Source organism: Vidua chalybeata, chromosome 10, assembly GCF_026979565.1.
Source record: "Vidua chalybeata isolate OUT-0048 chromosome 10, bVidCha1 merged haplotype, whole genome shotgun sequence".
In the NCBI taxonomy this organism is placed as follows: Eukaryota; Metazoa; Chordata; class Aves; order Passeriformes; family Viduidae; genus Vidua; species Vidua chalybeata.
The window spans coordinates 5,171,350-5,188,282 of record NC_071539.1 but is presented as its reverse complement, the minus strand read 5'-3'; positions in this window follow the sequence as shown (position 1 = coordinate 5,188,282).

Sequence of the window (16,933 nt, the reverse complement as noted above, 5' to 3'; positions counted from 1 at the left end):
TATTCCTTAATGGCCATGTTGGATGCAGAGCCATCTGGAAATCCTGTAGAGATTCCAAAGACAGCACATGTTTGTCAAACATGATGCAGTTTTGAAGTCCTCAGGTAGTGTGACTAACAGAGTTCCAAACCAGAATGCTTTCCCCAAAGTCCAGTGCATGAAAATATTTGGTTTGTTTCTGTTTTCAAATTTAACAAGACCTTGATTTATCCTCTGGAGCAATGGTTGTGACTTTGGAATATGCAATCTCATCTTTAGCTGCTGCTGTATGGCTACGACAGCAAGGGCAGATGCTCCCATCTGCAGTGTGGCACTGGGTGGAGCAGAACAAGCCTCAAAAATGAGTTGGCAGATGCAGCACCTCTACTGCACCTCTGAGAGTGTCTGGGAAAGGCAGCCCCCTCCCCACATGTGCACCACAAACGTAGGTGGGCACATTTTTCCATATGCTCAGGTGGAGCCATGGATGTTGTGAGGAGAGAGGACCTCCAGAGAGAAAGGACAGAGCTGGGAGCAGCTGTTCCTACAGCACAGAACCTTCTGCAGCCTGGGATTTTCAGCTGGGAATCTGTACAGCTGCTCTAGCTTGGGAAAATCAGCCATCAGCCCTTCACCTTCAGTGCCAGCACTGGCAGCAGGAGAGGCCCTGCACTGGGGCAGACACAGAGGGGACAGGAAGGCGGGTGTAGGGGACAGCTCTGTGTGTCAGGAAGGTGAGTCAGACACGTTTGTGAAGTGATTGTTAATTTGGTATTCCCATCTTGAGAAGCAGATTTAACCTCCTGGCCAATAAATTATCCACATAATCCCCACCACTGCAATGCCTGAATTCCTTAAGAGCTTTAAACTGGGCATCCAGATGCTCAAGTTCACAAAGTCCCTGTGTAAGGCTGGTGGATCCAGGCTCATTCAGGTTCTGCAAGGCGTGGAAACTCAAATGTAACACAGCCTCACATATCTGTTCTACCTTTCAGAATGAGGGTGGTTTGTCAGGATTAGCCTCAGGGGTATTTCTAATACCTTCCCTTTACTTGCAGTGATTAAACAGGATTGAAAACATATTCCAGTCTCTTCTAACTCCTACATTTTTTGCTGGGGATTTATATGGAAGGGAAGATGCTGTAAGGCAGCAAGTACCTAATACATCTCCCAAGGACAACATAAAGTCACTTTATTAATACAAGTTTACCCTTCCCCAGCTTGTAATAGTAGTTCTTTGTTACCACATGGGTCTTGCCACATTAACACTCAACCAGAACCACCCCACCAAAATTTATGAAGAATAATAGAAAATAATTCTATGGTTTACTGACCAAAAGTAAAAAGAGAAGACTTCCACACTTAATGTAATCATCTCTGCTTCTGTGAGACAGAGGAAATGAAGGTGCCCTAAACATGACAAACAGAAAATGATATGTACAAAAATAGGGGAATAGAACTGCATAATAAAGCTGTCTTTTGTGACTGTCCAAGGGAGACTGAAAAGGCTGAAAATGAATTGCAGAAAGGATGACTTTGAAAAGAAATTGTCAGCTTGCTTAGCTCCAAAATTCACATCCTCATCCACAACCTTTAGATAGAAAGCAAAGTGCAGATGCCCAGGAGTTTTGAGGCAGGGATAAGACCTTTATGTTTTCTTTTTAGATTAATTACTTATTCACTACAGGATTATAGCTTAAAGTTTCATAACAGCAGGAGTTACATTAATAAGTGGTATATAAGTATGCATATTAAATATCACTAAGTTATTGGCAAATATATTAAAAGGAGTGCAATTTCATACTTTGGGCTCTGTGAAAATGGTTTGATTTTCAAGGGTTCTGGGCAGCTGAAGGCCTCCTGACAGTAAATTGTGAAAAAGGGAGGGACAGCTTAGCTCAAAAAAAATGCCCAACAGTTTCTGGAAGTGCTTAAACTTCAGTTTTCATTTTCTCTTTTATTCTTTTGACTATAAAGCCTTCTTTGAATAATCCATTCTTATCTCTAAAACAAATCTCATAATGATTCTGGTAGAAGCAGGTGTGATTCCGAAGATATTCCATGGGTTTTTTCCCTTGAATGGAATCAAAGATGTATCTAGACTAATAGAATGGGTGAAATACTGAGGTGTTAAAATTTCAAGAAATTTATATATTACTAGAGCAGAAAATTAAAAATCTTATTTGAATTATTATAATCCATTCTGAGATTATTTTTAATATCAAAGAAGATATTGTCAAGAATAAAATCAACCTCTTGAGCAACCTTACAGGGAACTTCAAATAAACAGTGAAATATTGTTCTATCAATATAATGGAATACATTGGACATATTATAAAAAGATATTTCTGTATTTAGTGGCCACTGTTTTAACAGTGTGAGAACATTTTCTTCCTTCTGTAGGTGTGAAGGGGCCTTTACTGAATACTAGGGAAATAATGAATGGAAGCATTAAAATAAAGAAATTACAAATATTCTACTGCTGAGATCCTGGGGGTTTCTGAGTGAATTTGTCTTTTTTGCCTTAATTCAGTGACCTAGCATTTGCTCTTATTTCCCATATAAGCATTAGGGTTCAAAGTGGACACATTCACATATGAGATATAACTCTTTAGACTCGTGTAACCCATCATCATATTATACAATAATATTGTCCTTAGGTCAATTGTGTCACAAAGCTAAATTTCTATCTGAAATTTTAGGTACAGTAAGGGAAAAAAAAGGAAAAGGCTTCTTGTGGGCCTGATTTGCCTCCTATGTAATCAGGACTCTGCAGTCTCCCACTACAGGTTTCAGGTATTGAATCCAGATCTCCAGAAACAAACCTCACAGATTAAGATTTTGCCAGCAAAGCAAATAGACATTTCAGGGATTTTTAAAAGCCGATAATTTTGACCCAGTTTCCATCACAACTGCAGGCACCTCTGTACCCAGACACAGTTTCCTGAGTAGTCCCAGTCAGCACTAATCATTGACAATCAAAACACCAAAATAAGACCCTAGGTTTTTACTGTTATATTTTAATACATTTAAATTTGGTGAAACAGTTAAATATGTTCTCATCTGACAAATCTTTACGAGCACAGCTTGATACCACGAGTGTTCAAGCAGGGGGCGTGAGCCTGTGAGGTGTTGGTGATTTCCCCATCTGGTTCCCACAAAGGACTCAAGTTTGTTAATAAACAAACTTAAATTAAGGCCAAATTTGATCTCACTTTAAATAAATCTTCTTTTGCATCATGATTTTTAAATCACCCATCTTAAAACTCAAACTGGCCAGTAGCTAAGCTTTGTCCCCTTTTTCATTAATGATGGAAGAGTTCAGCTGCCCATAAGTGACTGCAACATGGAATAAAGGTATTCCAAAATCATACAAGAACTCGTGGATGGGAAACTTTGGCTTCCTACATCTGCACATCTTGTCACACATCCAAACTCTATCTACAATTAAGCACATGGGTAAATCATGCAGATGTAAGTAAATCTCAATCAATATGGTTATCCGAAACACGAACTTGATGTAACTTTCAGGTAGGTGGGTTTTGAGGAATCTGAGTTACATCTAATTGTGATTATTGAAATAGCTTAATACCCTAATAAGGCAGTGCTATTACTAAAAAAAAAAAAAAAGAAAGCGACCATAAAAATTCAATCACCATGACAGGAAAGGGATGAAGTCACAGTAATTATGCAACCAGTTTTAAAGATCACCAGTAGGGCTTGTGTGTAGCACAGAACAGAGCACTCAAAACCAAAGCATGAAGTAGCTACCAGAGTTGAAAATATTATACAACATTCTTTGGTCCTATCCCACTTTCTCAAACACTTTTGGTTGTCAAAAGTCTGATTTCCATATCTAAGACTACAAGGTCCACTGGATGTAAAGGAGTCGTGATTATCCTGAAAGTGCATCTGACATCACTAGTAATGCTTTAAACTTGCTACCAGTGCACTTTTGCAGTTTCATCCTTTTAGCAGAACTGACACATATAAAAGCTTTGAAAACTCCCAAGTATTAATCTCCAAAAGCATATGTGTAGTGATTACTTAACCAATGGGATGGTTTTTTCAGTTCCTCTACAAGTTGGCTCAGCAACAGTACAATATTAATAATACTTGAGCTTATACTTTTACAACCTGTTCTCCATTTCTCCCATCTGTCGATAAACTAAAATTATGTTTACAGAATCACTCACTTTCTAACCTTTTTTTAATTCATCCAAGACAACTCAGAGCCATTTTTTTCCCTACAGTGACTACAAAGCCCCAAAGCTTGACGCTGAGATCAGTTTTCAGAGCTGTTGATATGATTGTGAAGTATCTCCATCGATTTGAAAAGTGTTATTTGGGTTTCATCTCATAAGGAATGGGAAAAGTATTTTCCTTTCATTACTATTCCAATTAAATATATACCTTTAGTTTAGTTCCCTGTCTTTCTCATCAAACTACAGCTTGAGGCAACCCTAGGGTCTATTAGAACATTAGTAGGTATGTGTGCATAAAAACTTGAAATATTTGATGGGGGAAAACACAGCCAGTGGTGACCTGCATAGCCAACCTGAATCCTCTGGGTTTCTCAAATGGGAGAACAATGAATAATTACAGTGCTGGGTGCTACCCACTAATTTTGCACCATCAGCCAGTTTCAGTGCTATATCACCCTCCCAAACACTGAATCTCCAAGGTCTCAGACAGGAAGCTTCGCATAGAAATCACTCTAATGTTGCTATTTTACACATTGATGTTTTTTGGATAGCCAGAATCAGGAAAATGGAGAAGGCCATTCTCCTCCAGATCCTACACACAGCAGGGGGATGTTTTCATATAAAAATCTTCACCCACAGCTCTTGGAGCTACAACTTAGGCTACTGTTTTCCCTCCCATTCAATAGACTTTCCAGAGTAAACACTGGTTTAAAATTTGTTCAAGGACCTCAAGGTTTGGCCCCAAATCAATGTGTACACTGATGACTCATTTACAACTATGTTTTTATGCCAAATTTAATGTCAACAGCCTAACGGTGCGTTGGATTTCGTTTATAGGATTTATTAATTTTTATCTAATGAACAATTTCACAAGGCAATTTAGATGATTACAAGTGTGAAATGTTTGCAATGAGGACCAGATCTTGCCAGCCTCGCTTGCCTGTAGTGCCACTTACATCAAAAGTAATTGAAAACAATTGCACATGAGAAACATCAAAACAAACAAGATAAAAAAACAGTCTCCACGAGCAAAGGAAACAGAGTGAGTATTTCAGTCAGTCCTGAGCCATGTGTTGCCTCCATACAGGCAAGTAGAGCTGAACTGACCGGCTGGATGGATTTACAGGAACAAGAGTGGCATGTTGGTGTGAAGATCACACCTTTGGGTAAGGCTGCCAATGTGTTGATTTGGCCTCAACAGATTGTCCCTATAACAAACTGCTCACTGATCACAGTAGGAACAGAATGAGGTCAAAGTTAAACATCCAAAAATCTCAACTTGTCCCTTTAAAAAATTTGAAAACTAAAGCAAAGGAACATCTCTTTACTTACATACAATAATGAACCAAACAGTGGATTATTTACCAAAATGATCATCTGCTGAGTAATGTTTGTTGGGGCTTTTTTATTATTATTTTTGATAGTAGGATGTTGCTTTCTCCTTCTGATCTTGGAATAATACTACAAAGCTGCCCATTTATAATTAATTGCATTTTTGAGATATTTTTTGCTTAGGTGGCTGGAATCTTCCCAGCACTGGTGCCCGAAAAACAATTACCAGCATCCTGTTCAGTTTGCTTCCAACTCTCCTTCACCCTCCACCCAGCAATAATTATATTTCTTCTCTGTGTTTCAGAAAACAGAGATTGTTTGCCATAAAATTAACTTGACGTGATTCAAAAGGAGATGAAAAGCATTTTATAAGGAGTCAGAGAGAGTGAGCTGCAATTGTGAGTAGAGGATGGGGAAGACTTGTGCTTTCAGCCAGGGGAAGCTTCATCACAAATTAAGTTTTGTTTTCTTTACTTGCTGCAGCACAATGACAGCTTTGACAGACATATGGGTTGTTTAGAATCGTAAAGGCTTTTTAATTTAAAGTGCTTCAGGAATATATCTAGCTGCAGTATATGACGTAGGCAATTTTTATTTAGCTGTATTCTGCTAAATGTAGTTTGTAATTGGAACACCTTCCAGCCCAGGCATAGGAAAATCTGTTTTGCTCCCCAGCATTGCTGAACTGCTCTTGCAGCAGGGTCCTACCTAGGCCATGTATTCAAACACCACACATATTATTCTCATTTATTTTTATGGGAACTGGAAGATACCTGAAGCTGTCACATCCCTGAGCAGACAACCAAAATCACAAGGTCTTTATGTCTCTTGAGACTTCTTTCAAAAAGAATGGATAAGGCCACTCTGAGCTGTTGGTTTTCAGGTTTTGTCTTGTTACAAGGGTGTGATTTGAGGTCAGTTAAGATGCTGTAAAGTTCTTTTTTAAAATGTCATATTTTGTCACCAAGAAGCTGGTGATTGTACTTGTTACTCATGTTACATCTTTTGCTTAATTTAAAAATGTATAGTTTTGGTTCTTTGCCTTTTTTATGTCAGCTCTGTATGCTTTGAGACAGAGCCTGATTTCAATAACACTGTATAAGACCCAGAATGAAGCCATTTGCTTTGGTGGAATTCTACATGACATAAACATGGCTGAGATGAGGCTGTGGCTGATTTTGGGACCTTCAAACCAAATGGTGCTTTTTGGCTCCTGCATTAGTCACTGCCATAAAGATGTTGCAGATCCAAACTCCATTAGTTCAGGATGCAGAAACCACCTCATGCTGCAAATAAGAGATGGGAAAACATGAGGCTTGTAAAGAGCTGAGTACTGATAACTAAACCAGAACAGAGCTTGGGTTTCCTTTGCCCCAGCCTCATGGGTTCTACCAGTAGAATATCACACACATGAATGAAGTAATTCCCAAAGACAACCTAATGTCCAGGAAAGATCTCAAGGTAAGAAATGAGGCTGTGTTTTCCACAAACTTGGCCACTGGTTTTTCCTGCACAATCTTACAGACTAAGCACTGGCCTACCTTCTATCAGTCCTTCATATCCACCTCTCATCATCAACCCTGTGATGCACCCTTGCAGCCACAGTTTAATTACAGCTGTAGTAAATAATGCCCCCAACCATCCAGACTAACACTCCCTTATTACTGTGTTGAATGGCAGATCTTGTAAGATACCCTGGCCCTGTTAGTGCTCCAAGAGTTCTTACATCCTCACCATTAACAGTTTTGATTTAAGAGCTCACACAGTACATCCTCTAAAAAGTCAACTAGCATTTTTTCCTTGAGCTATTGTGTTCTCTGGAAAAATCCCTTTGAGAGCTGGTGCTACCTTGTATAGGGTGAAGGAACACCGGCCTTACACAGACCCCAGAATCAAAGACTTTATTACCAGTGAATTAACACTACATTAGGAAGGAAGGACAAAAGGACAGAAAAGGCTCATCTATAAGAACATTGGACCCAGCAGAGACAGGACAGATTAAAAAGGAAGTCTGAGAATGAAACAAAAGTTACACTCTGACTTTTCTTTGAAAATGTAAAAATATCTTCTGCATGAACAATTCTCCTGGGTATCAGCTTCAGAAGTAACTTTAAAAAATTCTCATGTCATTTGTGGTTGATGTAATGTAAGAATCCTTTCTTACAGTCTTTCAGTGAGATACAGGGGAAAAAACTGGACTCCCACTCACAGACAGATTTTTTTTTCCTCTTTGCACACTTGTCAAAGAATATGTCTTTTCCTCTTCAAATAGCAAGAGCCTATTCACAGAAATTCTGTGAACAGAGCCTCCATTTCTCCTTCAGTGGAACATGGGCAATGTCAGGAGTGTTTCAAAAGACTTATTAATAAGTAGTTATAAAGAGTAAGTTTGGATAAACACAGTAAAATCACTATTATTAATTCTGTAAGAATTGTGGGAGGGTACACATCACTAGGTATTTTCCCAGCACTTGATTATTTTTTCTCCCCCATTAACAAAACTACATAGACTGGCTTTGTAATTCTGGATTTTAATTGAGCCTGCATTCAAAGGCAAAAGACCAGATGATCCTGGCAAGCTTCTGCAGCGCCTCTGAGCTCATTTGTTCCCAGGATTGTGCTGCAGATTATTTTATTTTTAAAAAATTTATGATAAAATACCCAACAAGTACTTCTGCCAGGGCATGGTTCACATTTTTCTCCTTAAGAAACCTTTATATACATCTGAGCTCAGCTAACTCAGAAAGATAGCCTGCTGTTTTCACTCAGCCAAAAATTGCTGAACGTCAGAGATACAGCAGGAAGAACATTTTGCTGTTTCTGTCACTCCCAACAAAATCTCTAACATTTTGTTTTATTTAATGACTTCACTTTTCATAAGATGATTCAAACCCCTATAGGGGACCTACATTAGTCTGCTGACATTTTTCTGCTGGTATAATTATTATGTCCTTCTGCAGTCTGCTTTTCATCTGCGCAGAATTTCTCCCTGGCATGGAAGAGTTTAGTTAAAGACCTCAAAGTAGAGAACTAAAGAAGCCAGAAGGGCTCTTCAGCATAAGGTAAGGTGGAGGACAACTTATTTGGTATAACTGTGCATGTGCTGGGATGCCTGGCAGCAAATGCAACTGAGAAGAAAGAATATTCCTACACTAAAAAAAAAAAATATTGGGGGTGATGGGAAAGGGATGTTTACCTCTCCTTTACACTCCACCAGGCAAAACATGTTGCATGTTTCAGCCACTTAGACTATAGCAGGAATGGGGATTTCTTACACAGCACATACTGTAATATATATATATATATAAAAATAAATATATATATATATAGATCACTCTACTAACCATAAATCATAACAATTTGGTTACTCCATGCAAAGGCTGACACTTATAGTTTTGCATGCAAAACAAATAAGTTTTTTTGAGAAAGAAATAGACCCTACTGGGGTCTAAGAGTCTAATATAATTCTAATATATGGATGCACTGCTAAATACTTAGAGCCTGAGCTTTGGTGTTTTTAAGGACAATCACATCTCGACTCAGCTGTACTTCTAAGCCAAAGTTACAGCTGGCCCCTCAAACACGTCTTGTTGCTAAGCAGGTGCAGATCTGAAATCAGAATAGAACACTTGGGATATAAAGAAAGCAAATCCACCTCCTCAGATTTTAAGACAATATTGCCTTGGTAACAGGTAATACATGTGAAGTACGTGGTTAATTACGGCTTCCAGTTATAACAGCGACAAAACAGAAACGAAAATGAGAAGCACTGTAGCAAAATATAGACAGTCCTTAATAGTCAGGTAGCTTAAAACACTCTCGTATACACCATGAAGCAATTGAAGAGACAACTGTGCAGGTCAGGTGGAAACAATGAACAGAAGTCTGGAAAACTTAGTTAACCAGAGTGCTCTCAATAGGGCAAGAAAGGACTCTGAGAGCTCATGCCCTGCTCACTGGTGAGTGAGGAGTAAGGGGATGAGAAGATGAAGTTATCTGAAGCTGTCTTAGAGGAAGAGTGCAACTGCATCCACAGTTTTGAAATTCTGCATTGCCATTATGTACAAAGCTTACACACAGCTGAAATGGACACAGATCCTGTCGCCAAACACCTTTCGTCCTTCCTTCCCCACCAAGTGACTCTGACCTCGCCTGCCCCTTTTAGAAAAAGCATGAGATTTGAGCACATTATGGAACTGGGAGAACTGAAACAGAGTCCTTTTAGCACAATAAGCAACCACTTTGACAGCAAGAAATGGAATATGGAAACAATCACATAAATAGCAGTAGATTAAACAGACCCAGTTTACACAGTGGAAAATGCAGCTCACTAAAACTAAAGGTTGAAGAAGAGGCCAGTGAGAAATACATAAGTGTTAAAATCTGAATAATACTGCAATAAAAGCATTTGAAAAATCTAAAAGGATGTATAACCTAAAGAAAGAAGGAATATCTGTCTCTACTGGTCGCATTGATGGATATTAGGTAGGTTATATTATTGTATCCCATTATATTCATAGCAGACAGATTTCTCTCAATTAATTAACAAATAAGTAACTTTTTAAAGCTTCCTCTGATGGAGGAAGAAGCTTTGAAATAAAAAATATTTCCATTCATGACACACAATGTCTACCCCAAACCAGACGAGGTAGATTAATCTTTTTAAGAAGCTTTTCATTACAGAAAATTATGCACTTCCCTGTTTAGGGAAGTTTGTGTTTGGATACTGAGTTGACACTTGGAGGGACCAGTGGCACACAGCTATGGACTGAAGGGATTTTCTTGTATGTAAAGGACATAGAGCACCAGGAACAGCACAGTCACTTGACACATGTCCATATCTAAGTGTTCTAACCCAGCTTGGGGGAAGAGCACTAAAGCCAAAGCAAAGCAGGCTCACAGTATCTAGAGTCAAGCTACGTTTGTTCTGATATATTCAATTACATGTCTTAATTCTTACAGATTTTGACTCAGTGCTTTTGTTACTCTCCAAAAGGGATGATGAATACTTGCCAGAGCCTCAGAAATCTGCTCAGAATTCTTCATTTTTTTGCAGAGGTTTCTGGTAGCCTGTGATAGAAGACATGACCCATAATTCTGGGGTTAAGCTAATGTTGACCCAGTAGCCTACAGATGAAAGAGGATCAAACTATCCAGTCACACGTCTTTTAAGACAGCCAGCAGGTTTTGGACATTTCCAGAGGCACAGTGATAAAACATCAGCCATACTCTCTTACTCTGAACTATTTATATAACTACAGCAGAGCTTCTCAGTAGATGCAGAAATCTAGTTATTGATCACTTGTAATACTTAATTCAATTCTGAGAGGAAATAGCCTACATTTCATAGATACATTTCATTAAAAGACTATTTACTCATTTTGCATTTTGTAGATGCTTTAGCAGAGGGATATCACTGCCAAATCACAGGATAGTATGATGAATTGGAAGATTTGTTACCAGTCTCCAACAAAATGTGAGGAATATTATGTTAGTACACTATGATGTCCTAAAGTAATTAACAGAATCACAGAAAAATGGACCCAGAAAGGTCATCAAGTGTATCTCCTTGCCTTAAGGAAAGCTCAAATAAACTTACATTGCTTCAGATAAATGTTTGTCTAATTAAAGATCTCTAATGACACTTTACAGACCACCTCAGAAAAATCTGCATCATTACACAGTTTGCAGATAATTTTTTTTTATTATCCAGTCTGAATCTTTTTTGCTGCAGTTGATGCTCCTTGCAATCTGCCCTATCACCTGCAATACAGAAAACAGCTTAGACCCTTCTATCCTGCAAGATCCTTAAAGTTTTCAGAACCTGTGTATTCCTCCATCAGCCTTCCCTTCTTCCACCCTCTAAGCTCTGGTTTGTGTCAGTCAGTCAGTCATTGTACGTCTTGTTCTTGAGGCTCTGGTCACTCCTGCTGCTGCTCTGTATCCTGCTCCAAGTGCAATACCCAAAATTAAAGAGTAGGTATCAAGCCAAGCTTTTACCAGGGCAATTACTTGTACCTGTAAGAGTAACTGTAAATCTTGCACATCAAAGTCTTGGCTTGCTCAGTTCATGACCCAACATAGCTCCTACCTCTGGCTTTGGAGACAAGTTGTCCCCCATTTTGAGGTGAACTTTTGCTAAGGTCTCTGAGTGCATTAATACAGCTGGTCTTGCACTCCATTAAGCACAGCTCCAGCACTTCCCTGCCTGCCTTGTGAGAATGCCATGAAAACAGGCTAGCCTCAGCAAAGGCCTGTCAATCTCTAACACCTACAGCTTCGTACCTGTCCACAAAAGAAGCTGCTCGGTTGTAAAAGAAAATTAGACTCATTCAATGTGATGTGCTCTCAGTAAACCCACACCAGCAGTTATGTATTTCTCTGCAATGTTAGAGTTACTTCAGAGTACTTTAATTATTTCTTTCCCTTTTTTTGACAGTTGAGGCTGAGCTGCATCATTTCTGGAGACAGACACTGCATTTCGTTTTTTGTCTGTTTTCTAGTCTGTTTTCATCCACTTTCTGCTAGGTTGTTAGACCTGATGACTAATGGCTCCACATCTCTACAGACCATTTGTCTGCTGTCCTTGATAGAAGTTAAACAGCCCCATTAGATCCAAAAAGTTCTAATATCTTTAATCTATTAAACTCCTTTTTGCCTGTCCCCCTCCCTCCTTTTCCCAAGATTGCATCTGCCAAATGATGGAGTTCAAAGTAACACACTCTTTTTTTTTTTTTTGCCTGACCTTTCCAAATAAGATTTATCTCTTTTCTATCAATATTCCAGCATATTTCATCAAGGATCTACTACAGTAAGTCAAATACTTGGTACATATTAAAATTCTGGGGATAGATCTTGTGCAGGCTGCTAAATCAGATATTCAGGTACTGACATAGGACGTGCTCGAGCAGATGTAGAATGGAAAGAGAGAAGCTGAAAAAGTTTGGGAATAAAAGAAAAAAAAAATGCATCTTTAACTACAGTCAAGAAGAAAACCTGAATGAAGTTTCAGACAGAACTGAGTACCACAGAATGGAGCCTTCATGGACACACTGTAACATCCAGTTAAGGCCACACTGTTCTTCAAACTTCTGATCTTGCTTTAATTTTCTGGGCAAGTCATCTTTCAAACTCTGCACTGGACATTTTTGAAATCATTTATGATGAATAGCTGCCTATTTAATAGTTTTAGTACAGAGATTGTTAGTGAAAATAAATTTGCTTTTAAGTTCTGGCCTTCATTCACAAAAAGCAATAAATATTTTATTCATACACCTATGTTTTTAAGCTTAGCCTGAAGATAATAATGCTTAAGATCCTGACCTGCACTTCACAGATTCACACAGGATTAAGATCCTTTTGTTGCCACACAAGCCTTCTATATTTTATGACTTTTCCTATTTTAATAGTGTAGCTATTTAATAGTGTAGCAAAGTGCCTTGGGACTTAGTAAAAAAACTCGATCAGCATTCATGCTATTAAAAGCATTATGAGTTACTGTAAAATTTATTTACATTGCTATTATCTGTCTTTAAAAGTTTAAATTAATCACATTCCCAGGTTCGGAGTGAGTGGGGCATCAGATCTAGAAAGTTGTGACAGATCAAGCAGAAGGCTACAGCAGCCATGACTGAGGAATTAATAAAATAGAACAGGGTGAGTTGGACGGGACATTTAAAAGTCATCCAGTCCAACCCCCTGCCACGGACACCTTCCACCATCCCAGGTTGCTCCAAGCCTCATCCAGCCTGGCCTTGGACATTTCCAGGGATGAAGCAGCCCCAGCCTCTCTGGGAAACCTCTTCCAGTATCTTACCATTGTAAAAAATTTCTTTCTACCTAATTTGAAATTACTCTCCTTCAGTTTAAAACCATTCCTGTTGTCCTATAGCAAGACCCTCTTTTTCCCCTCCTCTTTCCTTAAAGGGAGAGAAGAGCAAGTGGCAGCCCCCCCTTTTCAGAGAGAAGTACTCATGCGTCCATGCAGGGATGTGTTGATAACCTTTGTCCCTTTTGTAACCTGTATTCCAAAATATTATGGCATGTAAAGTCTCATAAAAATCTACCACCATCTACGTGTTCTGGTTTTGCTGCAATTGGGCTTCTGGGGGAAAAAAAATATCAAGGGATTTTATGCTAAATATATTACTGCCATTACTGTACAATGGAAAACATCCCCCTTCACAAAACTCACCAGCATAACAGGAACCAGCATGAGCTTCCCCAGCAAATGACTCTGCACATTACAAGGAGGTCCAAAAAGCTTTGCTTTTTTCCTTCTGGTCTTACAGAGAGGGAAACTTAGATGAAAACTTTTTTCAGACTTTATATGGATGGTGTCACAGCAGCTATGAGGAAGGAAGATTTTGTGAAGAAAATAAACTTGTAAGATTGGAGGTCATGTCCTGACAAATGTGTAGGGAGGGGAACTGCCTACAGTTCATGAAACATCGGCACACGTATATCAAAGAGGAAGTTAATTCCATAAATACATTCTAAAGTCACTGCATCTGAACACTTAATTTACTTCTATGTTCAGCCACAACTTATTTATAATCTTTATAAGTACGAGGCATTGGGGAAAGCAGGTCAACATAAATTATTATTCAATCTATAACCACATCAAAAAGTAGATTAACACAGATTCTTAGTTTTAGATGTCTTTGACATTAGTTACCTCAGCAATCTGATGACCACGTATTTGTAGGCTATCAACTGTTTTCCCTGATTTTTTTATTTTTAAAGAGAAATTATAATTGACAGGAGCTTAACAGAGGAAAGCGTCTCCTTTATAATAGAAGCACCAGCAAGGGGAATGGAGTCATTAAAGCCAGCTTTAATTTGTTTGCTATCTGGAAACAAAGAAATAAAGCATAGCCTACAATCCATGGCTGTTTCTGTTACAGTAGCAAAGCTGTACTTTTCCATTTGGAAAGGTAATTGTGATATGGTCGCTTGCAAGATTTAAAGTCTGTTCTCTGCCAAAAGGCCCAATGTTCCTTCCACTGAAGTCAAAGGCAAAACTAAAAAAAGCTGCCATTGTTTCTATATAGTCTCTTTATCCATGGCACCAGAGATGAAAGAAACAAGAAAAACATCTCACCTTTTCAATATTTGGTGCTATGAAGTATTTTCAAACACTAAACATTATCCAGCCATTTTCAGTTGCTGCATGTCTAAGGCTCAATCTTTATTCTGCACATGAAATAACCTCACCTTAAAACCTGCCTCAGAAACAGCCTCTACTGACACACTGCTCCCAAGGGCTTTTGTTCCAGAGGGAAAGCGTGTGCTGCTAACCACGAGCCCAAGCTGATTAATACACAATCTCCCCTGATCTGAGCATGCAACTATTGCTCCATGTTTCACAGCAAAAGACAAAGTTGAAACCATGTCAGGAAGATGTTTTCATTATGTCAGCTCTTGCAGTAATGTGTTTTTCCAGCCAGCAGAAGCCAAGGGAGACAACTTCTTTTCAGGGATACCAGACAAGCATGTGGAATTGCCTCTTCATTGGTGAAGCCTTCTCTTTGAATGTGCTTGGCCAATTTTCCCACCTTTTAAATAACCTGCAATTGGAGATGAAGGTCAACAAATTTCTAAGTCCTATACCCATTTCTCTCCAGCACATTCAATTCATAACTGTGTAAGTGGTTTCATATGCCCAAAACCCTTGCCGGCTGTTTTTAACTGTTTCACTCAGGATAATAAAAGTTTTTACTTCTTCCTATAAACCTTGTATGTAAAAAAATATTGGAAGATGAGAGTCAGAACTTTAACTTGCCACCCTTCCTTCAGCAGATGATTTATATTCAGGGAGTTCATACATTTCTAATAATATAGTTCAAATGTTAGTTGGAAAACAGAATAGGATTTTCTCTTTCTCTTAAGATTTTCCCTCATATATTTTGTCTAGTTTTCAGGAGACAGGAGTTTGCACAGAAATTTGAAATCTCCTTGCATTGAATTGTCTGTGAAGAAATCATTCCTTAAAATCCATTCCACAAACCCCTTAAGCCCAGGATCTTTCCCAAATCGAGAAAGAGTAAGTTTATTTTTATACTAATGAGTGGTAAATCCTCAAAGAAGAAAGATATGGTCTGGATGGATCTCCTGAAATCATTAATTATATTTCAGCAGCTTGATATGAAAATTCCAGATATGTCTCCAAGCACTAGTCTTCTTGGGGGAATACAGACTAGAAACACAACTTTCATACCCACTGAAACACAACTTTCTTGACCTTATGTTCTTGGTTTTAAACTTTGGTATGCAAAAAGTACAAAACACAAAAAGAACTATGAGTTTCTCACAAGGCATGGACAATGAGGGGGAAAAAAAATCTAATACTGAAGCTGAAATCCAGTCTCTACTATCACTGCAATGTGCAGTGGAATCATGCTGTTCTTGAGAAAGCCATTTCATGAGGGACTGTGAAATGTTCTAAGACTCAAAAGCATATCATAAGATGTCCATCTTTTGCTGCTGCTGGAAGAGGCATTTCACTTCCCCAACAACAAAGGATTGTTTCACAATCAATTCTCATTTCTCCATATCTTCCTCCTTTTCGTTGCCAGCAAAGCCCTGCTATCATATTTTCAGAGTCTGCTTTGAGAACACATGCTCCTTATTGGCCAGACTTTTTAAACAAGAAGGAAGATGGCAGAGAAAAGCAGCACTGCTTACAGCATGGGATGCAAAGGAAAGAAATGCACAAGAATTCATCTTCAGCCAATAGAGAAGAAACCTTCATTTTATTACTAAAAAATTCCTGCCTGAAATCCATGATGGCTGTTACATGGGACATCATTCTAAAAAGTTAAAATAACCTCTCTTTACCTGAAAGAGAATTGGTAACTCAACAAATATTTTTGAATGACAACATGCCCACTTAATTCTTTTCTGCATGACTTCTGGCCAATTATTCCATTCTGTCTTTCCTGCTGGCCCTCCCAGAGTGAGAGGAAATGCCTCCACAAGATTTTCCACCTGCTGGAGAGCTTTTCACGAGGATTCCTCAGAATAACAGAATCCATTTTCAGAATAGGTTTTGAACAAAAACCTAGACCTTTTTGGTGCTTGATCTCATCTGCATCCATGACTGAAATACTCCACCATCAATTAAAAACCAAACACTTCAATAAGAACACTTAACCATTAATTAATTACTGATATAGAAATGCTATCCTTTCAGCACTGGAGAGAGAATACAAGTACAGAAGCATAAAGATAAATCACACAGCTGACTAGGTAACTTAGGTAAAAATAGAGGATATTTGTGTTCTGCTGATAAACTCCCAGAAATGAACTTTTAAGGTGTTTAAGCTTATGTAATTTATGATATCAAAGGCAAAATACAACAACTCCAAGGAAAGTAAATAAGAGGAACTGACAAAGCTTTTTTTACAATTCATATT